Consider the following 25205-nt stretch of genomic DNA (forward strand, 5'->3'; position numbering starts at 1 on the left):
TGGTGGTAGACTCGGTGTTTTTCCGACCTCCGGCGCTTCCCCTGGACCCTGATCTGATGGCCGCCGCTGGACGCCGAGGGACGTGGATGGGGAGACGAGCTGGTGAAACGCTGACGATCACGGGGGAGTAGAGCGCTGCCCGGACGATCGGAGTCGGACCCTTCCAACTGGGTCAGACTCTCTCTCGCGCTGCTGGTGGCGTGGACGACGCTGAAGCCCCCCACGGTTAGCTCTCCCCCGCCACTCCATAGAGTAACGGGTGGACTCCATCTTGGTGCGTCTTCCCTGTGGTGGACGGTCGATACCCACGGGAACCTGGAGGGCTCCCATCCTGTGCTGCCTCCGAGTTGTTCACGGAGTTCCCCCGGCGGCTACACTATTGCTTCTTGAGATACCGCTCTCCCCCCTGCATCGCCATTCATTGTGCGCAGCAGGCATGGACATGGCGCCTGTTCTCCCTGCCGAGACGTTGGCTGCTCCTGGGTCGGCAGCGACTGGGGGCCCATATGCCCTGGTGCCAGTGACCGCATCGAAGAAACGGGAGGATAATGCAGACCGGCTTCCGACACGGAGTGACCCGACCTGCGGCGACATCCTGGCCGCCCTCATGGAACTGAAAGCTGAAATGCGGAGCACTGTCCGGGCACTGGTCCGGAGGCTAGATGAAGCGCTGCCTGACATGGGGCGATCCCGGCTGGATGATCCCCCGCCGCCCCTGTTCCGACCTGGAGGAGATACAATGTTGCCGAATGAAGAGACGGCGGTGGGGCATTCTCCTGGCTACAAGGTACTGTGTTTCTCCATCGACTGTGTAACAGTTGCAGAGGCACCCTCTACTTTTGACGCGACTACTCTTCCTACAAACTATCCACCGGGGCCCGGCAGCTCTTTTTCCTCGTCATCTGTCCCCCTCGCTGCCTCTATCATTGGAGCCCCTGGGGTATGTTATTGCACTGTTTGGGACCCTGCGGCACAAGGAGTCTTCATTGTCCCCTCTCCTCGTAAGCGGCCATCTTGCTTCTTTGTCCTGGTTACAGGCGCCTCGCAGCAATGGACAGGCCTGGAGAAATTCTGCCGGTCCGGACAGGGTTGATGGATTGTCTGTTGTCGCATTGATTGGATCGGATGGCGAGGACCTGGACTGAAACACGTTTTATGATTTTGGCTGAGTGGTCTTTAATGTCCTGTTTTTCTGCTGCACGTCACTGTCGATTTCTCCTGTTGTTTATTTCATCTGCTGGGGGGGGACTAGTGCTGGACTGAGGTACTGGGTGTTACTGCTTCGGATCTACTGGGAGTACAGTTTTTTGTCATTGTGTTGTGTACGGCGCGGGAGACATTGACGGCGAGGGAGGCCGGGAGTTCGGTTGCTGGGTGGGCTCCTCCCCGCTTTTCCTCTTCCTGGGAGTAGTAGGGTAGTGTATTCTTCTCTCTCTCCCTACGTGCTACCGTGCATTTATGGACTTTTTCTTTTCTTTCTTCGCTTGTTCTCTATATTTCGGGTTCTCTTTTTGGGGCGACAGACACACTGCTAGGGGGGCGGTAGGCCATAGCCTCGGCATGCGTGTAGGGTGGGGGGTCTTCATTGGTTCGTCTTTTGTTTCTATGGGCCTTCTTTTTCTCTTTTTCCGTTCTTCTTTCTTACACGCTTTTTCCTGGGTCAGTGGGTGGGATTGGTGTTAGGAGGGTAACGGCTGGGGGGCTCACCTCACTATGTTTTGTCATCCTGGTATCCTGGTCTTGTGCCGCCATTTTAGATATGTTTATTGTAAGTGGAATCTCCTGATGGACGTTGCCCATTTATTACTTGGATGTATGTACTGTACACTGATCCGTTCTAGCTTCTGTATCTCCTTATATATAAAATTATTTTAAAATTAACCTTACTATTTCCTGACACTTGGGGCACGTGGATTCACTGTAACACGTATTGTAAGCTTCTACATTCTGACGTGCTACCGAGTGGATGTATACTTTGCTACCGAGCATCAGAAGTGTCGAGGCCGGCCGGATGGTTGAAGGCCCGTATTTGTCTTATGATTCGTGCTCAATAAAGGTTTTCAAAAAAAAAAAAAAAAAAAGAATGGGAGCAGTGCCAACGCACTCAGATTATCCTGATGAAACATTTGAAATGAAACTCTGGACCCTTCGACATCCTACTCAACGTAGAAGACTGAAGAATCTCCCTTGTGGTCAAGGAGTGACCACCCTGTGCAAACAGGCACCATCCAGCGACGTCTGCTTTATTGCAGTTCCCGCCAGAACTCGAGTGACAGAGATCGACAAGATCAAGCTTGCCTGCTTTCTTACAGCCCGATCCACAGTCCCTGCAGAGCTGAGACCCGTGGAGGCAACCGGAAGCGTGGGGCACGCCATCTTGAAAAGACCACAAGACGCTGACTGTGCAGCCCACGAGTGACCCTCGAAGCTGTACACCAGGGTTTGAGAAGCCCCAACCCTGAGCCACTCTTGCACCGAAGCTCACCCCTCTACACTCGACGAGTGCTGCGTGGGGCCCTTCTGCTTTCTTTTGCTCGATGCGTTGGCCCGGTCACTTTCCAGCTGGCTTGTGGCCCCTGTGCCGGCGAAAACCTAAATACAACTTACGATTCTGGTTGCTCCAGACTTGCACCAGCTCCTCTGAAAAGGAGCACCCGCTCTGACCCTCCTGATCTGAGTGAGAAGCAATCTTCCAGTCCTGCGTGGATTGCTCTTGCCAAGTGTTGTTTGCTCCGATCTTGAAGCCGACAGCGCAGACGGTGAGAGCCTGCGTGGGACAGCTTGTGACCCGCTCCTGGACATCACAGATGCCCCAGAGCCCACGTGGCAGCGGAGAGAAGCTCCTCGACAACCACCTGATTGCGCCCGACATTGCCGGGTGCTGTCCACCCTGGTCACTGCTGAGTGACCCAGACTCTGTCCCCTCTGCTTTCAGGTACTTTTCTACTCTGATCCACCCTTGGATCACACCGGACACTTCTCCTTCACATCGCCTGCAGCATCTTCAGCTTCAAGCCCCAACAACCTGCGTGACGAAACCCGATGCCACTTCGACCCTATGCACCCGCTTCCTGTGGGTGAGGTAACTCAGCAACGTGGGTGTTCCCACACTGGTACACACCTCTAGGGTCTGCGTCTAAAGTTTTGTCCATCTAAGTTTAGCGGAAGTATCCTTAAACTCTATTTGTGTAACTTTTACGCACCATTGACTTTGCATTGGTGCATGCGTGTGCTTTAAGCGCTGCACCCGAATCCCGCGGGCTTTTCCCGACTTCAGCATTGCTTGTCCCGACTGCTTCCAGTGATTCCCTAGGCCCTAGGCATAACCACTGTTCGATTGGTATCTCTTATACCACTTTCTTAATATATGGTTTGAGTGGCCACCCGCCCTCATCCATAATTGTGCAACTTTCATATGTTATACTTTGCTTTTGATTTAACGCTTGTGCCCCTTTGCTCATAAAGAGTACTGGGGATTATTCTAGTAATAAATACATACATTTTTATAATATATACTTGTGTGGTGTCCTTTCATTTGATATTACAGGATTGTGATTGGTAAAACAGCTCGCTTAACACAACCTTTTGAGTTTAGCCTTTAAGGCTGCTTAGTCCATGCTACCACTAGGATAGCTTGTCTAATAAGGTTGACTTACAACCAGACACCATAAGGGAATGTTTGGACTGATACAAGGTGGTTCCAGAATTGGAAACATCATATATCAGGCCAACTTCTCACAGTTTCTAATAAGGTATTGGCAAAATCTCCTTTATTCCCCGGGGGTCGATATAACAATGCCCCTTTCCACACTTCTTTTCCCAGACCATTCACTCTAAAAACTATGATCTCTGACTCATTAACCACGATGCTTTCTATAATATGAACATTCATATTCTCCTTTGCTGCTATCAATACTTCTCCACCCCTTCCCCCTATTCTATCAGACCTAACTATAGCGTACTGCTGAGGGAAGGCTATATGAAGGTCGGGAATAGCATGCTCATGCAGCCATGTCTCAGATATGAAGCACAGATCCGGATTTTCAGAGTCACAATTAGGACACAATAAGGGGAGAGTCTAATTCTAAAAGTTCGTTCCGTGCATACCTGATGAGAGGTGATGCAGTAGCAGCCATTTTCGAATGGTGATGATGACTGGGGAAGGTAACCCACCCGAATACGATATTGGTGTGGCAGCTGGCAGCATTCTGGCGCGGACGGGCGCAGAAGGGCTTGCCTTTGGCGCGCGTCCGCGCCTACCTCCAAGTTAAGTAGGGAAGGGGGCCAGATCAGCTAGAGCGCTGACAGTCTCTTCCGTGTTAGAATACGGAATGCGGAGTGAGTATATTGCCTATGCGACCCTCCGCAACAAACGGCATACGCCGCGGCGGACCGGGGTCTAGGCAAGGTAAATACACTTGCTAAATCAGTGACATGAACATTATTTAAAAATAGATTCACAAAAACGTTGCGGCGCAACAAAAATTCATACAAACATAGAAGATTTAAAAGTTAGTGCACAATTCAACTCTGAGCACCAGAAGTAGCGTAAATTCAAAATCACACACTAGGAGATAGACAGCCTTTTCAAAAGCGGCTCGCCCTCTTGATCAGGGTGCCGCTGCGCGCGTCCGCGCCTACCTCCAAGTTAAGTAGGGAAGGGGGCCGGATCGCTAGAGCGCTGACAGTCTCTTCCGTGTTAGAATACGGAATGCGGAAGTGAGTAGGGACCAGACACTCCCCTCAGGACCAGGGAATAGACCCCCCCCCCCTCAGGACCAGACACCAGAAACCCCTCAGGACCAGGGGACAGACCCCCCCTCAGGACCAGACACCAGACCCCCCATCAGGACCAGTGTCAGGGACCCCACAAGTCTTACTTGTGACTTTACAAGTAATCTTGCAGAGACAACAAGAGCCACCACCACCGGACCCACCTTACCCCCAAACTGGCTATACACAGGTTAGGATGATGATGGATACGGGGAAGGAAGCAAGAGAACGCTGGGATGTTCTTGGTAGCTTGGTAAAGAACCTCCCTCTGTTTGGGGACCCGCCATGTGTACCGACCACTGTATAGGAGAAATAATAGCCCCTATTAGTATATGACACAAACACACAACCTAACCCCCCCTTGCTTCTCCCTCTATGCGTATGCAAGGAATGTTCTAGTACCTGTAGAGGAAGTCATCAGGCATAAACAGGGTATCAGCGCTCCTGCGTGAGGTAGAGAGAAATCGGCATGGGCGATCCCAGCATGGTGTAGCAAAATCAGCAAGTGCGCCTTCAGCGCGGTAATGTCAACATAAACAAACAAGCGCATTCCAGCGCGATATGGTAAGGAATGAACAGGGCGTCCCCAGCGTGGCACAACAAAATCAGCAAAGGCGCCTTTGGCGCGGAAAGGTAAACAAAACAAATGCGCTCCAGCGCGATATGGTGAGTAATGAACGAACAGGACGTCCCCAGCGTGGCACAACAAAATCAGCAAAGGCGCCTTTGGAGCGGAAAGGTAAACAAAACAAATGCGCTCCAGCACGATATGGTGAGTAATGAACAGGACGTCTCCAGCGTGGCACAAAAAATCAGCAAAGGCACCTTTGGCGCGGAAAGGCTAGCAGAAACAAATAAATGCCCTCCAGCGCGTTGCGGGAAATCCAGGAAGTCGGTTTGTCACGGGGCGTGCAAGGAGAGCCGACGGCAGTAGAGTTTTCGTGGTTCTGACGTACGAACATGAACGCGCAACAGCGCGATAAACACAAAGTATTTCCAGGCAAGGAACAAATGAAGGGATGGCAGGGAAACCCGCTTAAGGGCTGTGGACCGCCGTAAGATCCGGAATTCGAAGCGCAGAGCGGGCGGAAACCACGGGTCTTAAGTGGTTTCCCCCGGAAGTGCTTGGATTCACCGGCAGCCTCGGGAGTGCAGCTAGACTGCTAACTCCTCCGGACCAGAAGTCGGAGATGCCTGCTTTCGCCAGAGGTACGGATCAGCAGACCTTCCGCATACATGCAGGAATCGCTACCCTAACGAAACCTGACAACCAGGGGACAGACCCCCCCTCAGGACCAGGGAACAGACCCCCCCTCAGGACCAGGGAACAGACACCCCCCTCAGGACCAGGGAACAGACCCCCCTCAGGACCAGGGAACAGACCCCCCTCAGGACCAGGGTATCGTAAATTGACAGCAATGGGTTAGCATTTAGCTGAAGCCATCTTGTATTTAGAAGTTATTTTTTCCGCTTCGTGAAAGCCATTTTGTATTTCTGGCAGTGTTGGACCTGGGGGGTTCCAGATCACACAGGGTAGCCTGGCACAGAGCAGGAAGGTCTAATCCAAAAGCAACAAGGTTAAGCTTGCGTCACGCCCTCACAGTAACTCGGCCTCCATCCATTCAAAAATGACACTACACCAGGTTTTAGGAAAATATGGGCTGTTTTATAAAAAATAATTCTGTTTTCTCTTATTTATCTCCTCTATCAGTTTTGTTACTGTTCACATCAAGTATTTCTCTATCAATTTCTTTGCATCAATTGAAACTCAGCAATTCCTTTTACTTGGTGTTATACTTATTTTCCGAATTGATAAGAGCTAAACATCCACTTCACAGATTAAATTAAGCAGTGGCAAGAGTAGTGTCTCCCTATGGAGTAATCAGAACGCACGTTACACTCAAAAGCTCTTTGACTTTTCAGACAGAACGATATTCAGGTTTAGCACAGTTGACATCCTTGATAATAAGATCTTGGCACAATACGGAACAGAGTCTGTCGTCTACAAAGGTACAAGGATTCTCTGTGTCTTTCCAGGGGGAAAAAAAATAAGTTCCACAACCTGCCTCGCTAAAGGACATCAGATATTTACCACAGTGAATTTGCAGGAAGCTTCCTCCTCCACCCCTGTAATAGAAGGGTTAAGCAATAACACAGTCTATAATGGCCTTCAAATAAGCTCAGAGGCCTTTTTCCCCACTTGTAAGAGACTCAGTGGCTTCCCGGGATCAATTCTCCCTGACCTCGCCAACTCGATACTCTCAGTCAGGAAAGAGGGGAAGAATCTAACCTCCGGGACCTTCTGTTGGTAGGTCCCAATTCACTCGTTACCCCCAGATCGCTCCTTACTTTAATCGTTGGGCATCTGTCTCCAATGTCTCGGGCAGCTGAGAGAGGCCAGCAGTTCTAGCAGGCCTCGGTCCACTCCCAACCGTGCCTTGCCCACAGGTCAAGCCACTCGCTCACAGAGCTGACACTGGGGGAAGGCTGCGCGGGAGGAAGGGAAGCGGCGACCGCGCCTCTTTCACTACCTCACAGTGCGCCGCCTCTGCCGTCCTCCGGGAAAGCGTCACCACTGAGCAAGCGCCGGGGACCAGTGGCTCTTCCACTGAACCGGCTCAATCGCGGCAGGCCTCCTGTTGCCGCTCCGCCTCCACTCTGGGACTAGCGTTCACTTCACCGAGCCTGCGCAGTTCCGCGGTGGCACGGTTCTTTTAAACTGCGCTTTCCCCTCACAGGGTCTAACGTTCCCCTCACCAGGCCTGCGCAGTTCGGCGGCGGTTCTTTCCTCACGGCCACGCCACTGGAAGAATGTAAGGACGTAGGTGTGCAATGGTGGAGCCCGAGCCCCTCTGACGGTCCCTTTTCAACTTCTCCGCAGAACAACGAGTGGAATGACGGAGGTCAGGGAAGCGAGTGCGGCTCCTTTAAGTGGGCGTCAACTTTGGAGGAGGAGGGCCAGGCACTGCAGGACGTCAGAGGACACGAACGAGTGAAAACCCCGGAAGTGTTGTACACGGGGTGTGGAAACACCGCGCAGGAGAAGGCGCGAGCGGAGGAATCGGAGAACGGAAGCAGAGCCGAGGAAGAAGATCAAGCGGACCCAACAGGACCATACGAAGGGGCGGACGGAGGAGTCGAGGAAAAAGGCGAGCCAGGAGGCCAACGACCCTGCGGACCGCCGTGCCACACTCCCGAGGGAGGAGTGTGGCTAGCACAGGTACGGCGGCGTTGGGCAGCCTGGGTGGGAAGACGCAACGCTAGCGAGTAGAGCGTTTCCCGGTTTGTTGCTATCCTGTACCTTTCCTAACCCTCCAATACCCCTTACCCCTCCTCATTCTCCTGGTCAACCCCTCTATGTTCACGGAGCACTGTAGGTAAAGAATTGTAGCACTGGGCTTTAACCTCTCACTCCCCGGGTCCCTCGGTGCAACCCCCACAGAGGACTGTAACCTAACGGCCTCCCTTCTTGTTGGTCTTTCCTTTGCACGAGGTATCCCCATCAACGGCCGGAGAGAAGACCCTGCTTCTGTGGGAGGAAAACCATAGAAGACCAAAGCCACGGATCCCAGTGCCTTTGCCCGGGAAAGACTAACGTTAAGGACCAGAAAGACGCTTATGACAAAACCCCTACGATCACTAAAAATAAAACCTTCTCTAAACCCTACACCTGGTGTCACGGTCGTCCCTACTCCCACGCCCACAAAGTCACTGCCCCAGACTCCCTTACCAGGCTCACCAGCTCCCAGCCGAGCTCACTCGCGAGAGAAATTGTTCCCGTATTGGCAGTCTCTAGCTCAGGTGAGAGGGGGTCAGAAGGGGAGAGCGTGGAGCAAGTATGGCCATAAACCAAAGGAGAATAAGGAGGAAAGGGAGTGTTCAAATCCACAGCTTCTATTCTCTCTTCTTTTGGGGTAATGCCCTCAGAGTTTCTAATAAGCTCACCCACTGGACAACAGGGCAGAACTATCTCAGTTCAGTCTCCCAAGATCACTCCTATTCCCTTCCCCAGGCTAGGGGTCGATTTCCAGGCTTTGGGAGGGTCTTGTGTCCAGGGTCATCAGGAACACAACGTGGCAGGGCCAGGTCTGTAGACAAAAGGGGAGAGGGTGGTGAAGCAGTAAGGAGGCAACCCTAAGTGGGAGGTCAACCCTCTGAATATCCTACCCCCACCTAATGCCACAGCCTGCACTCCAGCTGACTCTCTCTCTGTATGACAAAATGGCCACCCTACAGTTGGCCTTTTATACCCCTAGCCTCAAGTGTCCATAACAGGCCAGAAGGTTCTAGATTCCCTATGTTAACCTATGGGTCCCTTTCCTGAAGTAACCGTTATGGCAGTTACTGGCCACCATTTTGGTTATTCTAGATACAGACAACGGTGAGGGTACAAGACCAGCACAAACATAAACTAAATTTCCAAAAACGTCAAGAATAGTGTAGATCAATTTTTCCAAGTCAGCTCAACACCTCATCTGGATCCACCGGTAAAATCCAGTAAATACAATAGTAAACAAACAAAGAATTGAGGGAGCGACTAATTCATACAAATCAAGTGGTTCACAAGAGTGAGTTCCAAAAAGTTCATTTATTTTGATGATTTTTCCACAGAGATGATGTTGATCAAAGCAGTATCAATTCTTCAATATTTCAAAACTGTAACACAAACAGCCGACGCGTTTCGTCCACAGATGGACATCATCAGGGCTGTGAACACCAAAACATAAAAAAGTATTACATTAATGAATTAATATTTTTAAATCTTTCACATTAACAGATTCCAAGAAACAATATTAATAAACATGAATTAATGCGACACCTGCCTATATAACAATCTAGTGAAAAAACACAGACAAAACAATTGATGACAGGTTTATCTTCAATCAACAGCATTTATTTTTATATAAACAGAGGGACAAAGAAATCAATTTACCAAAATCAAAAAATATAGTCCTCCTTACCTCCTGTAAGTGTTATTCTTGTTTCATGACGAAATTCTGTCTTAATGCTTGGTTAGTCCTAATATGATTAACCTAATAGAATAAGATTAATGATAAAGTATGACATAGATGCAATGTTTCACATCCCATACAAGTCATAACAACATTTGAGACATAGATATAGTAAACGATTCTTAACTAATAAGTCCTATAAATTGAAACAATATATATCCAGCCATGATATTCCAGCAAATGTACACCGTACAATGACATATCATGAAAATAAAATTTTTCCTGAACTACATAAGTAAGTATTTCTAATGATAACAAAAGAGATATCTCACCTGGTATAAATTCAAATTATGTATTGTTGCCTGAGCTCCCCTTAAAATATTCCTAATGTAGATTCAGTCTCTAAACTTGAAGTCACTGTATGGATGTAAGAAGACAATATATCTAATATTAAGGTCTAACTCAGGAAAAAGTGCCACACAACCTTATCTATAGGAGGAGGGATGAGCACAAATTATCAAAGCACTAGAGCTGCAGTAACCTTGTGACAATGCATCTGCCTCGCCAGAACCAACTAATGAATCAATCTAGCATGTTCCGTATCAATTCAAAAAAATGTTTTTCAATGTGAATGCATTATTATTAAACCTATTCACATAAACCATGTTAGCACAGCCCAAACTAATTTCTGTCCTTACCTAAAGACAGCCGATATTCAGCATTATAGTGTAATCCCAGCCATTAATTTATCGAGGCAAATTCTAAAAAAGAGAGAAGAAAAGAGTATGCAAATGAGGCGAGACTAAAATGACCTCATTTTTGAAGCAGCTATAATGTAGTAAATCCATTACCTAAAAGTCAACATGACTGTTATCATCGGTGGGCGTGGCTTAGCACGCGAAGCAAATGGTCGCCTGCGGGTAGAGCTCCGTGCCGAGTTCCCCTTCCCGACGCTGTTCTCCGGGACAGTTCTGCCCTGAGGCCGCCGAAAACCACCGGCGAGTGCCTCACCAGACCCGACGCGGCGCCTGTCCAACTTTGGCGCGGATCGGACCCGCGAAACCGCACCGGGAGGTGCCGGCCGCCCGCGGCCGCGAAAGTTGCAGCCGGCCCGGGCGTGGACCCAGGAAACACCGAGGATCCAGCAGCTGCGGTAGGCCCAGAACCGAGGCCGACACCTAACGCTAGCGGACCACGCGCCAAAACACCGGAGGCCGCCCACCCCCCATGACGGTGAGGAACTGGGGCGAGATGACCTCACAGACCCGGCTGGACTTCCCAAACACACATTAAGGCGGATCGGCGGGAGTGCCCTAATCGCCAGGCCTGGACGCGTCACCCCTGCATCGGGAGCTACACTGGCCCTGAATCATAGCGGTGAGGAGTGGAGAACGGCTGGGCTTCTGACGCCTGGGGAGCTAGAGGGCAGTAGAGGCTGGGGCACGCAACACGACACTCGCCGGCAGCCACACGCGCCGCGACACACGGGGCCCCGATCGCAAGCAGCACCCATTGGCTCCGCAACACAACGAGGCCTGCGACCCACCGGCGCTACCCCAGGCGCACACCGAGGACATAGCGACGGCTCGAGGGGACGGAGACCCGCACCACCTGCGATCAGAGCGAAGCTCAACACCGAGCGGCTGCCATACGAGCGGAACCAGCCGCCGCGCCAGCACAACATACAGCCCACTGGGATCCACACAGACCCTGAGCCCCTTGCAATAAACGGGCTCACGACTCAAAAGGGGCACATCGCGGACCCGCGCCGCACACCCAGATATACTGCGCAGCACCGAGGTGCGAGGCGCCCAGCAACTGTCTGCCCTCCTAGGAGCGACCGAGTGCCACGCGAACACCACGCAGATAGAGCCTAGCGACACCAGCAGCCGGGCCCCAACCAGCAGCAGACGACCCTCACCCACCCCCCCGCCATTGGCCAGGCCGGACTGAACCGTGCCGGGACGAGGAGAGCGGACTCCCCGTAGGACGCCGATGTCTGGCGGGACCAGGGCGCGGACTGGCACTGGGGGCACGAGGCCTAAAGGCGACATGAACAAAACTAGCAAAACCACAGACCAGGACCAGACGGCAGCGAAGCTCGACGTCATGCTGGCAGCCATGGAGCGGCTAGAAGAATCAATTCAACTCACACGCACCTCCTTGGCCACTAAGATCGACAGTGTGGCCATAGACCTTACGCATCTCCGCGAAGACCACAAAAAACTCGCTGACCGCACCTCGATGCTGGAGGGAACCGTGAAGGAGCTCCAACCCCAAGCCAGCCGGTCGCATACCCAAATACAGGACTTACTGAACCGAGTGGAGTTCCTTGAAGACCGGGCCGAGGATGCAGAAGGCAGGGCGCGGAGGAACAACGTACGCTTGGTCGGCGTCCCGGAGAAATGGGAAGGGAGAACACCGGAGGAGCACATGGAAAAATGGCTGACATCCATCCTGCCTGAGGGCTCACTCTCGCCTCAATTCGTGGTGGAACGCGCCCATAGAGTACCGACTGCGCCCCTGGCTGCGGGCTCCAACCCAAGGCCCATGCTCCTCCGCATCCTGAATTATAGAGACCGGGACTCCATACTGAGAGAAACACGCAAACTTGAGGAGGTGAGAATCGAAAACACCAAAGTAATGTTCTTCCCGGACTACACCATTCATGTACAAAGGCAGAGACAATCCTTTTTAGCCGCGAAGAAACGCCTGCGCCAGCAGGGCCTACAGTACTCCTTACTATTCCCTGCGAAACTCAGAGTGATAGCCGGGGAGAAAACCCATTTCTTCACAGACCCAGATGAAGTGGAAGCGTGGCTGGACAGTGGCACGGATACAGCCCCCAGGACCCCGGCAACCCACGCGAACGGATACCAACCCGGCGGGAACAGGAGACGACGGCGCCCGAAGCAGCGAACGCAGGGGCGCACGAACGGGCCAAAGAAGATGTCTCCCCCTGCCGACGCCACGCAGCAGGAAAAACAAGACGCCCTCCGCCTTGTGCGGGAACTTAGCAACTCCCCAGCGCCTAGCGACCCAACTGGCAGCGGCACACAAGACCCCCCAAGCGACGACGAAGCAAACTACAGAATGTCGGACTCTCCTGCGACAGATCCTGGACCGGACGTCACCCCCCAAACCTCGGAATACATCGGCTAACTGTCTCCTAGAGCATATCCACCAAGCCCCCCACAGGAACACTCGAAGGGCCACCCATGTGGAGATTGCGGACACAGTCTGAGCACGACTGGCCCGACGAGACCTCCGGATAACTGAGAGCTGCACCTCGTCCTGGCGATGGCCCAGCGGACGCTGGGCGGCCGGCCCCCCACTCCTGTGGCCTGCCACCCTGCTGCACACGAATCAAGACACGTAACGTATGGCATTAAATGTTGGTTTTATACCTATGACTTTTATAGTTGGGGCTGACTAGGGCCTTCACATACCCACCGGGAAGGGGAACGACCCCTCTTCGATGACTCTACGAACACTTGGCCAGCTGCTACTGCTAGCACTGCACGGCCGCCCCCAGAACTGAACTAAACTTTGTTACTCTCCTTGAGAGCATGGACGGGAGCACGTTTGCCCACCGACCTCTTGGTATTTCGCATGTTTGCGATGTTCATTGGCTACCTGTTTTATTGGCCACGTTAACTACCTGTTTTCCCCCTTCACAAGACCGCAATGGCGTGCGGGCCAATCACTATTCCTTACGTACTGCGGGCGGGCGGGGGGTGGGACGGGGTGGCCACTCTGGGGAGACCGTCAATACAAAGCAATGTCTGTGATCACTATATGCACATGGAACGTGAGAGGGATGCACACACCGTCCAGACGGTATCAAATATTCTCATACCTCAAACGCCATAATGTACATGTTGCTCTCTTACAAGAGACGCATCTCTGTGCGAAGGAAGTCACCACCCTACGCCGCAGATGGCGTGGCCACCTATACGCCACGCACCACTCTTCTTACGCTAAGGGGGCGCTGGTATGGATACGTCCGGGCACCCCGTGGATAATGCAGGACACCTTGGTGGACCCCGGGGGGAGACATGTAGCAGTCCGGGGCAGGATAGATGGGAACCCGATAGTGCTAGCCTCGATATATGCGCCCAACACAGGGATACAAGATTTCTTAACACAACTGTCCAGCACCCTGGCGCCATGGCACGGCACACAGTGGATACTGGGCGGGGACTATAACTGCACACTGGACCCTTCTCTAGACCGTTCCCGTCCCCCGCGCCCTAACTCCCCAGCTCTCCACGCAGCGCGAGCCCTCCTAGATTGGTCCACGCAATGGGAACTGCTAGACGCATGGCGTAGCCATAACCCAGACACCAGGGCCTACTCCTTCCACTCAGGGGCACATAATCTGCATGTACGCCTAGACAGATACATGGTATCCAGAGACTTACTACCGGCGATACGAGACACGCAATACATGGGCCGCACGCACTCGGACCACAACCCTCACTTCATGACACTCACCTGGGAACAGCCGCGACCACCAATCCCCACCTGGCGACTACAACCAGACCTCTTGCTTGACGGCACATTCAGATCCTCGATAGGGGCGCAAACAGCACAACACTTCGAGGAAAACAACAACACTGCCTCCACACCCCAGATAGAGTGGGACGCGTTCAAAGTGGTCCTGAGGGGGCTATGCCTCGGAACCCAGGCACACACCCGCCGACAGCTGGAAGCAGACCTGAAACAGATAGAAAGGGATTTACTGCACAAAGAGCAAGAGGCGACGGGAGGGGATGATACAGAGCTGCTTGAGGCTAGGGCAGAACACGATAGGCTGATAGGCAGACTAAAACAAGTCAACTTCACTGCACACTCAGCACGCACACACCGCTACGGCGACAAGCCGGGCAAACTCCTAGCCTGGCTGATAAGGCGAGAAGACCGCTCCGCCCCGGTAACGGCCATAAGCCCTACTGCGGATACCGTGGTGTACACTCAGGCGGGCATACATGCAGCCTTCGTAGCGCATTACAAGACACTATATCAGTCGCAAATGGCCAATCCGCAACCGGACATCCAAGCATACCTGGAGGAACTCACACTTCCCGCCCCGACCGATGACCAACGAGAAGAGCTCGGAGCCCCGTTGGTAGCGGAGGAATTACGTGAGGCCATATTCGCCCTCTCTAACGGGAAGACCCCAGGTCCGGACGGACTGCCTGCAGAATACTACAAAGCGTATTCTGACATCCTAATTCCCGAGCTGCTCAGAACATACTCGGCGGCTCTAGACGACTCATCCCTACCAACATCCATGAACGAAGCCATACTAGTATCGCTTCTCAAACCGAACAGGGAAGGGATGCTCCTCGGGTCATATAGGCCGTTAGCTCTGCTTAATACGGACTACAAAATCCTGGCATCAGCACTGGCCCGTAGACTAGCGACCCTGGTACCGGCCCTGGTGCACAAGGACCAGAACGGGTTTGTCCCAACGAGATGCACCTCCCAGAACATCCGGAGGCTGTTCCGGGTGCAGGAATACGCAGCCCAGACGTGGCCAAGATCGGGTTGCCTGGTGTTGGACCTAGAGAAAGCGTTCGACTCTGTCGAATGGCCCTATTTATCGGCAGTGCTACGCAAGTTTAACCTGGGCGATGACTTTCTAGAATTGGTCGGCCTGCTATATGGGAAACCTGAGGTGAGGGTACGCACTGGCAAGTTGGTCTCGGAGCCCATAAAGGTTAGAAGAGGCACCAGACAAGGTTGCCCACTTTCCCCACTACTATTCTCCTTGGCGATTGAACCACTGGCTGAACGGCTGCGCTCCAGCGGAGCACTGTGGGGTATCCCGCTAGCAGATGGCACGCATGCAGTGTCGCTATACGCAGACGATTTACTCTTATATATCAAAGACCTTGAGAATGTGCCGCAGGAACTGTCGGACATCTTCCGCACGTTCGAATTGATGTCAGGCCTCAAAGTTAACTGGGCCAAGTCAGGGGCTTATTCGTTCACCCCCGATGCTCCGGACCCGACACTTCACATTAATAATGAACGACTGACATGGTACCAAACCACGTTCAAGTACCTGGGCATCCATGTATACAGGACGCCCCCAGACATTTTAGACGGCAACCTGACACGGGCCATTACGTCTGTTCGCACACAGGTCGCCTTCTGGAAAACTCTCCCCATCAACGTGCCAAGCAGGGTAACCTTAACGAAAATGATAATACTCCCCAGGCTCCTATACTACTTTGCCAATCTCCCACTCTACATCCCGGTCCGCATATTCAGAGAGCTGGAATCCATGCTTAGAGATCTGATCTGGAACGCAGGCAGGCCGAGAGTAGCACTGACGAAACTCTACAACCCGGTCACTGAGGGCGGCGCAGCAGTCCCGAACCTAGAGCTCTATTACCTAGCAGCACAAGTGCAATGGGCAGTGGCCTGGATTTCGGGCAGGAATCTCGAGGACACGGCTACGGCCACAGACGTCCTTTCCCAACTGCAGGTACTCACCCTATTTCACCCGCTGACGAGCCCTAGGAAGCACCCGCAGCTACACGTGGCTGTAGCCACGAAATGTTACGACAGATGCTTACGCCTCACCAGGCCCACCATACCGTATGCGCCAGCGCTACCGCTCCTGGGCACCCCCAAAGCCACGTCAGTCGTGACAGAGGCGACACTGGCACAGTGGACCCACGCAGGCATAGAGACCATGGCAGATTTGTACGCAGATGGCGCTTTACTCTCCTTCGAGGCACTGACTGCTGACACGGGACTACCCACGGGACAATTCCTACAGCATGCCGCAATACTGCGGACGCTTACACGGAAATGGGGGAACATCGCTGACGAACCGCCCACACACCAGCTAGTGCAGTGCATGCACGTGATGGGCAACGGGACGCACGTGGTGCACTGGCTGACGCAGGCGCTACTCTCGCACACCCAACACGCATTGCAACCTCTCCGGGACAAATGGGCGGAGGACAGAGGGAAGGCATGGACGGACAAGGAGTGGGCGGCGATACTCTCAGGCCCCCGCAACATTCCCCGCAATGCACGTTTCAAACAGATCCAATTTTATGTTCTACACCGCGCTTATCTATCCCCGGACAAGATAAACTTGTACTTCCCGGGCACGGGAGCCAAATGCCCGAGGTGTGACACGGAGGGAGCGGATCTCCTCCACATGCTGTGGCAATGTCCCCAACTTCGGGCGTACTGGCACTCGATACACACGACACTGAAACGATGCGCGGCAATGTCGATCCCGCTCTCGTGGGAGGCGTGCCTCCTGGGCCTCTTTCACAGGACCAAACTGAACAGGGTGACTTCCCGCTTCTGGGACCCTGGCCTCATCACAGCCAAAAGGCTCATTACGAAGCACTGGAAGCGGGCGGCACCACCAGCGGCGGAGCACTGGCGCGCATCACTAGATAACTGGGCGAAAGCGGAAAGCATATCATTACATAATGAGGAGACAGCGGGATTGCGTAAATACCCCATAGCGGCGCCTTGGGACGATATGATCCGCTCTTTCCACAATGGACCCCAGGCACCAGATACTCCTGAGAGACAGACACCCCCAGATGGGGAACATAGCGATGACCAACACACTCCAGGTGCCGCAGACGACAGACACAACGCTCATACACCTGACCCCTAGGCACCCCCCCCTCTACTCCCCCCCCCCGGCTCAGCTGACACGCCAGGATTGCCGACACCCTCCTGCATCGCCAGCGTACTTCCCACACATGCAAGATCAGACACGAGCCTGCTGAAACATTGCCACTGGGTCCTCCCCCCCCTCTCTCCTCGCCCCCCCCCGCCGTAGGCCCCACCAGCTGCTGCACCGCACGCCCCACGACCCCAAGTTTGACACCCCCACCCCGTTACGTTTTCACCGAAGTAGCTTGATTGACGGGATACAACAACTAAGACAGCATGATCACGCACTGTTTGAACGCTGACATTCTCGGCGAACTACTGTGATATACTCTGCAGACTACTCCATGATCTATGTAAGCATTACCTTGAATATTGAATCTTCATACATTGAGACTCTGTATGGAATATGCTTGTATTCTTCTTTTCTCCTTTGCATTGAATAAAAGACATATTTAAAAAAAAAAAAAATGACTGTTATCATCGGTACCTCACCTTATCTGCAAAAAAACGTTTCCATACGAAAGGGGAGTCTCGGCAGGCGACGTCTGGCGTGTGATCCAGACAGCGTGCAAATAAGCCACAATTCAGACTTCCCTTTAAACTCTTATTGAGCCAATCAACAAGCGCCAGCATTTTCACGCCTTACACAGTTAAATGCATGCTTTCATTTAGGTCCGCCACAGCTATTGCGCATGCCTCTAAACACCGAGCAAGTAACACTTTTCTATTACATCCATTACCACAACACCAAGATAATATATCCGGTGTAATCAAGTATTTCCGGTATCCGCCTACCGTAGTTAACCACAAGTTTACGTTCAGGTCCGCCATGTCTCTTGCGCATGCCTAAACACACTGACCCAGTAACAATTCTCTATTACATCCGTCACCGCAACATAAGTGGATTATATCCGGTTTAATCAAGTATTATTGGTATCCGGCAATACGAACGGTGGAGAAGTACATAACGATTAAAAACACAGCCAATAAAATGCCCATTATAGAGCCGTCGATAGTCCAAGCGACGGCATTGCGCGAAAATGCAAAAACTAGCCCAGTAATAATTCTCTTTTACGGCCGTCACTATAACACGGATAAATTATATCCGGTTGTAACAAGTATTTCCGGTACATGGCAATGCGATCGGTAGCGATGATAACTTTAAAAAGAAAACAAGCATTTGCAATGCAATAGGTCTCGCATTAATTAAGTTTGAGCTATTGGCATTGCAAAATATTGCAACACCAATTGCAACAAAAGTCTATAAATTGTAGGCCAAAGAAAGGTGTATTTATTTTTGTAGCAATGGTGGGATGCTGCGCTTTAGATGAATATGTTTTTAAAAGTAAAGTGTGCCATACTGCGATTGCTACAATAGTTAATTGTGGATGAGTTAACAATTGATGTGTGCATTGATAGCTGCTGGTGTGTGTGCCTGTAGCAATTACACACTGATGGTTGGTTGTGTGTGTGCCTGGTGGAAGTGTGCACTGCCCGCTGGTGGTGTGTGTGTTCCTGGTGGAAGCGTGCACTGACGGCTGGTGGTGTGTGCCTGGTGAAATCGTGCACTGACAGCTGGTGTGTGTGTGTGTGCCTGGTGAAAGCGTGCACTGGCGGCTGGTGGTGTGTGTGCCTGGTGGAAGCATGCACTGACGGCTGGTGGTGTGTGTGTGTGTCTGGTGAAAGAGTGCACTGACGGCTGGTGGTGTGTGTGTGTCTGGTGAAAGAGTGCACTGGCGGCTGGTGGTGTGTGTGTGTGCTTAGTGAAAGTGTGCACTGACATCTGGTGGTGTTTGTGCCCGGTGAAAGCGTGGACCGACGACTGATGGTGTCTGTGTCTGGTGAAAGTGTGCACTGACTGTGTGGTTGTGTGCGCGTGGTTGGTTGTGCGCGTGGTTGGTTGTGCGCGTGGTTGGTTGTGCGCGTGGTTGGTTGTGCGCGCGGTTGGTTGTGCACGCGGTTGGTTGTGCGCGCGTGGGGTTGTGCGCGCGTGGGGTTGTGCGCGTGGTTGGTTGTGCGCGTGGTTGGTTGTGCGCGTGGTTGGTTGTGCGCGCGTGGTTGGTTGTGCGCGCGTGGGGTTGTGCGCGCGTGGGTTGTGCGCGTGAGGTTGTGTGCGTGTGGGGTTGTGTGCGTGTGGGGTTGTGTGCATGTGGGGTTGTGTGTGGTGGTGGGGTTGTGTGTGGTGGTGTGGTTGTGTGTGGTGGTGTGGTTGTGTGTGGTGGTGTGGTTGTGTGTGGGTGTGGTTGTGGGTGTGGTTGTGTGTGTGTAGTTGTATGTGTGGTGTGTGTGTGGAGTTTAGAAAGTAATCTGCGGTAAGACGATGGAGGACCATGCAGTAATATTAGTGAGGAACTGGACTTTAATGGCGCATGTGTGTCTGTGCATGCGCGCGTCCTGATCCATTGTGACTGGGAACAGTATGCCAGAATCTGAGTGCGTGTTCACGCGCGCAACCTGATCAGATTCCGGCATGCTGCGCGTGCCCATCTCCTGTATCCTGTGAAGCAGAGTCGCTTTGCGCTGTAATCGCCAGGGCGAGACCTAAAAACCAAAAAATGAATGTGTCCATCTGTAACAAAATTGGTTCTCATATAAAGCGCTCAGATACCCTCGGGTCTAGTTTGCGCTATTTAAAACTCGCCTAAAAAAAAAAAAAGTTAGAAATAGCTGCCCTGTTTTTTCATGTAACGAGAGCACGAGTGCTCGTTTCCCATAGCGAAGAACGATATGGGAAAAAAATTATTGAATAAATCATTGAAGTAATTTCTTAAGCAAAAGAGCAGCATCCTTTAGCGGCCAAGGAAGGCAGGAGTCTAACGAAATCCAAGATATTACTGCTAAAATGCTCGCTTCAGTGACTTCAAGAGCGACCGGGCCAAACAAATTCAAAACAGCTCTCTCCTGGAGATATGACTGAGAAGAAATCTTGGAAGTGAGTTTCTCTATAGGGAATGACGAGTGAATGCCCTCCAAATATTTTCTGCCACTTAAAACAGCCTGGTTAATTGGTTAACCTTTATTAGACCATCTGACTTTTAAACAAGGCCATAATAAAAATGCACAAAGATTGTGCAAATCACAAAGCCAAGTCTTTCACATTGGCCACATTATGGCTTCACACACCCCAAATTAGACTTTAAAAACATTTCCTGGGTGCTCCATAAGCAGCACTGAACAGCGGTAGGTTAAGCTTCAACATGTCAAAATAAACCTTTGATATGTTAAAAGCATGTGTAGAAGAGTGACATGGCAAGCAACTGCCATATCGCCACAGAAACCGAATTTAGTTGTCCTACTTACTGTAATGGCTAAAGAAGCATTACTCTTTGCAAAGGCTCATAACCACATTGTTTTTTTTGCAACAAGAACAAATTTCGTAGTAAATTGTTTTTTTGTAACAAAAACAGATTTCGTAGTAAAGTTATATATTTGGAGCACTTTTAATATTTTTTTTAATATTAAACCTCCGCGCAGATATGGAGTCTTATGTCGAGTTAGGACCGGTCGTTTATCTCTGGCTCTGAAGCAGTAAGGCCGTTAAGTCTGCCTCTTCTTGGAATCCATGGCTTGAGATCCATAAGAGTGAATGATAGTTTAGCAACATTTGGTGCTTTAAGATTTTTCACTTCAAGTTCTGTTTTCACCAGTCTTTAGAAAAATACATTTGCTGGAGCAAATTAGACTGTTTTTGGATTGGAAAATATTCAAAAGCTTAACAGTTTTAGGACCATTTTCTCAGGACTAGATTGTGTCAGTTATAAAAACGAACACACTACTGTACCTCAGTGGCTATTTAGAAAAGTACATCTAAAGAGGTCTTTTGAAGTCACCCTTGTTTTCCCTAAAATCGCCTTTTCTTTGAAAATGTTAACTTCCGATTTCCTTAAGCAATTTGATGTTTAGGTGGTTTTAAATCAATGCATTTATAATGTCCTGACCTGAATGCTATTTTTTTGCTGCTAAAATATTTACGCACATTTTCTCTGAGAGAAGCTTATCGATTTGAGCTGCATTTACCAAGGGTAAGAACAAGATTTCTAACTGAAACCGGCTTTTATTTAAAAGGCAGTTTACTTAATGTTGTGGGACCTCGTCCACTGCTCTATCTACACCATGGTTAAGAATCCAGATTCTAATCAGATAAAACAAGGTATAGTAGCAAAAGCATACTTTAAGAGGCGGAAGGTGCTAGAACCAGATCACTCATAACAGTTAATAAACACAAATTCAACATTTAGGTACTAAATATTACTGCTAAGCAGAAGGGATTAAGAACAAAAATGTAAAATAGGACAATTAACATTAAGATATGAAAAAAATGAAGATGCAATCAACTTTACTGGGTCGAGAGAACACCAGAAGCACTAGCAGCTACATTTTTATAACATGAGCAATGCTAAATATTATACAAAGGTAGTAACTTACAGTGTGCTCCGCTGCCTTTGAAACTCCTCATTAACTAGGTTTTGTTTTCTCACAGCCAGGCAAAGGGACAGAAGTTACATCAAATAACATGACGCAACAAGTTGTATATGATTTGGCTGCCTCCTGCCTTAGTTTCTTGGTAACAAATGAGCCATGTCAGTTTCTTTCAGTCGATTAAAAAAAAAAGGGACTGCGCATCGGAGTGCCGCCGCGCTGCCCGCGGCGACCCGGAAGCTCTTGGCCGGCCGGCGAATCAGGTCGCGGCCGACCGGAAGTCCCGCCTCCCGAGGTCCGCGAGCCCGATTGAGAAGAGGAGACGAGCCGCGCCGCGCCGTGAGGAGCCCGCCGGAAGAGCGCAGTCGGTGAGTGGGGCCCAGGGCTGAAGTGAAGTGCGTGCGTGCCTGTGTGTATGCCTGGGAGGGGAGGGGGGAGTGTGTGTGTGCGCGCGTGCGTGACTGTGTGTGATTGAGCCTGTATGTGTGTCGTATGCCTGCGTGTGCATGCGCGCGCCTGTGTGTGTGTGTGCGTGTGTGTGCGCACGCGCGCCTGTGGATGCGTGCATGCAGAGGGGTGGGGGCTGGCTGTGTGCGAGCAGGGGCTGTGAGTTGATCTGCGCAAGCGCGGGTCAGACGCGCGCTCCCGCGGGGAAAACTGCGAGCTCGTAACAGATTGGTGTCCTCATTCCCCAGCATTCTCACTAACGGGCCACAATAGGTCTGAAGCAGACACCGTCAATGCTCACGCATTGAGGGTAGGTCTGCTCGACCTAAAAAGGAGGGGACATCGTGAGAAACACTTAGTAGGATAACTACATCACGCTTCAGAATTATTCACATTTGTAAGAAGAGTATTTATTTTAAATTTGGAGCAATATAAATGATAATGGCAGGACCCATCCCATGGCGAATGAAAATTAATCTGTGACTCCAATACACTGGAGTCTGAGTTAATCGAGATAGTGAGTATGAAGATACTTTTCATTAGTTTTCTAATTCAAAAATATTAATGAAAAATCACAAAATCACGATGCCCTAAACGTACATTCTGTTAGCCACTTTTAAATTATAAAGTGGCAATATGGGAAATAAATCTAATAATTCTTATTGAGGATATCTCATATCCAGCTATATGGAATCCCCTAATGTTCCTGTTTCTGTACTACAGCTCTAGAGATACACCTAAATCCTATATGCAAGAAGATTATGCACAATACCGCCAGTGAGTGATAAATTAGGGAAAACAGATCCGTCAGTAAAGACCTATAAACCCTGTATAAAAGTTCACTTCTTACAGAAAATAATTGAGCTCACTTTCAGTATTAAGTCCTAGTTTAAGAAGTCTACAGCATGAAATCCATCTTGCTTCAGCCTGTTTTAATCGGAGGATCCAATCCCCCCTCTTTTCCATGGGTGAACCTTTTGTACCCCATGGAATGATATTTTAGCTTCTTGAGGATGATGGGCCTTGATATGCTGAAAAATTGGCGACTTTACATCCTTATTTTGAATAGCCCTTACATGTTCTTGTATTCGAGTCTTAAGTTTCCTCTTGGTACTCCCCATGTATACTTTGTTGCATTGACATTTAACTGCATAAACAACCCCCTCGCTGTTACAGTTAATGAATTCCTTAATCATATAAATTTGATTAGTGTTGTAACAGAAGCTCTTCATTTTATTTAGACCAAACTCGCACACATTACAAGTGCCACAAGTAAAGAAACCAGATGGACGTGTAGTTAACCAATTAGAGGTATTAACTATCACAGGATTAAGATAATTGCTACTAATGAGCTCTTTAACAGTCGGACATCTTTTGAAAATGACCTCAGGGCGTTCACCAATTAAATCAGAAAGTGCTGGGACTCCCTTCAGAATATTCCAATGTTTGCCTAAGGCTTTGAAAATGTCCCCCTTCTGAGCACAATGCTTGGTTATAAAAGCTACCTGGCCTTTAGATGATTTCTTCTTTTCTTTTTGAATCAGGGTAGACTTCCTTTCAAGTTTAGATACTCTGTTCCTAGCCCTAATGAGGTCAGATTCATGATAACCTCTTTCCTTGAGCCTTTTCTCTAAAGAATTAAGTTCTGTCTGAAAATCACTATCCTTACTACAATTCCGGCGGATCCTAACCATTTCTCCATAGGGAATGCCCCTAGTAACAGATTTAGTATGATGACTTTCGGACCTCAAAATGGAGTTTGTGGCAGTAGGTTTTCTATACAAAGTGCTCATAATTTTATCATTCTCAACGAACAACTCAACATCCAAGAACACTAAACGTGAATTACTGTGCTCTAGTGTTAATGAAACATTAAAGTTATTATCATTTAAATAACTAAAGTACTTCTGTAGCTCGTCCACTGACCCCCTCCAAATCATGAGAATATCGTCAATGAAACGAGTCCAAAACAATATGTTATCATGCCATTTGGTAGCCTCACGGCCCAAGGCATGCTCCCTCTCGAACCAGCCCATAAATAGGTTGGCGTAAGAGGGAGCAAACCTGGAACCCATCGCCGTGCCTCTCGTTTGATGGTACCAGATATCCTCAAATAAAAAGAAGTTATTATCGAGAATCAATCTGGCCATTTCCAATAGCATCTCTGAATGTTCTCTCAAACTGACATTCCTGCATCCCAAAAAGTGTTTCAATGCCACCAACCCCATTTCTGTATGAATACAGGTGTACAACCCTACCACGTCCATAGTGACAAGGATGTACCCTTCCTCCCATGAAAAGTCCTCCAATTTATTAAGGACGTCCATGGTATCCCTGATGTATGCGGGCAGGTTCACCACCAGAGGCTTTAAAAACATATCTACAAACTCTGATAGATGTTCAGTAATACTGCCTATGCCTGCTACAATTGGTCTACCCGGAGGTTTTTTCTTTGACTTATGTAGTTTGGGTAAAACATAGATGAAAGGAAAAGTAGGTTTAGAGATGTGGAGATACTTAAATTCTGCCTCATCCAACATCCCTTCTTCTTTCCAATTAAAGAGTCTATCATTAATCAGAGAGGATGCTTCAGGGATAGGATTGCATATGAGCTTGCGGTAGCAAGAGGGGTCCTGCAACTGTCTTAAAATTTCTGCATTGTAATCAGATCTGTTCAGAATGACTACATTGCCCCCCTTATCAGAAGATTGTATCACAATATTCTTATCATTCCTTAAACTTATTAAAGCTGCCCTTTCACCTAAGGATAAATTGTCATTAGGTTTCCTATTCCTCTTATTTTTCCAATCTCGATCTTGAATCTTGTGAAGTTCCTCCAAAGTCTTGTTAATATACAAATCAATTGCAAAAAATTGCCCTCCTTGAGGAATAAATTTAGATTTAACTTTTAAACTACTTGAACAGCTATAATCAGTCATGATATTCAAT

Source organism: Lissotriton vulgaris, chromosome 2_2 (genome assembly GCF_964263255.1).
Source record: "Lissotriton vulgaris chromosome 2_2, aLisVul1.2, whole genome shotgun sequence".
NCBI lineage: Eukaryota > Metazoa > Chordata > Amphibia > Caudata > Salamandridae > Lissotriton > Lissotriton vulgaris.